We start from the raw sequence: 1,010 nt of genomic DNA, 5'->3' as shown, positions 1-1,010 counted from the left end.
CGAAAGAGAGCACCAGCGATGATTACTTAGAGACAGCCCCAGGTATTGGATGACCTTTCTGAAATAAACATGGTCCCGGTGAGCCACGTAAGCCTGCTCTTTCTTTCCCAATTTCGTTTTATTTTCGTGGATGTTGAGATTGGTTGCGGGTATAAAAGCGGGTGTTGATTTCCTTCCCGAGTTCAGATTTGGGGGAGAGTTCATATCAATTTGCTGTTTAGAGAGAGGGATCGTGAGTTGTTAAAAATCGTAGGAATAATATGAATCTTGCTTTTCCGATAGAAAAAAAGAAAAGAAAAACGTAATTTCTCCAATTTCACTGGATTACAAAATCATTTGACAATTCCAGATTCCGTTCCTCAAACGGTCCTCAATTTATCCCCAATAATTCCTACGAAAATAGCTTTCAGACTGCATGACTCTTGAATATATTTTCCCGAAGAGTTTCGTTCTGGGCCAGTGGAAGGGTATCCCGGGAAGATAAAGTTGCGCAATGAAGAGTTCTCTGAAGGCAGTTAACTCGGTGGAGCCGCGTCCTCGCGTCCTTTGAATGAAGGAAATTCGGATCTTTTAAGGAAATTTATGCACATGACTTCCACCAGAGCGTGCCTGATATTAGCTATTGGTTTGTGTCCTTCCCTTTGGGGTAATAGGAACTAATACGTAGAATAAACCGACCGAGGTTCGGTATGGTTAGCGGTCCCATTTTACATGGGTTCGTATACTTATCCTACAGAGAACTCAATCATAGGATAAAAAAAAAATGTAGATGAAAATCCAACAAAAAATGACACGGCGATATATCGCGCATTCCATGCCCGATATGGGTACACAGGTCATGAAGCGGCCGACGGCACCGTGCGGAATCCAAACCACGGCGAGGAAGCGGTTACAATGCGCCCCTAACGAGACCTTTATTCAGCAGAGTCATCAATAGAGGTAGATGACAAAGGGCGACGTTATCTCTCGCCCTCCGGGTCAAAACGCCGTGATAAGCAAGGTCGCCTAAG

Source organism: Penaeus monodon, chromosome 22 (genome assembly GCF_015228065.2).
Source record: "Penaeus monodon isolate SGIC_2016 chromosome 22, NSTDA_Pmon_1, whole genome shotgun sequence".
In the NCBI taxonomy this organism is placed as follows: Eukaryota; Metazoa; Arthropoda; class Malacostraca; order Decapoda; family Penaeidae; genus Penaeus; species Penaeus monodon.
Note: the sequence above shows the minus strand (reverse complement) of the source record.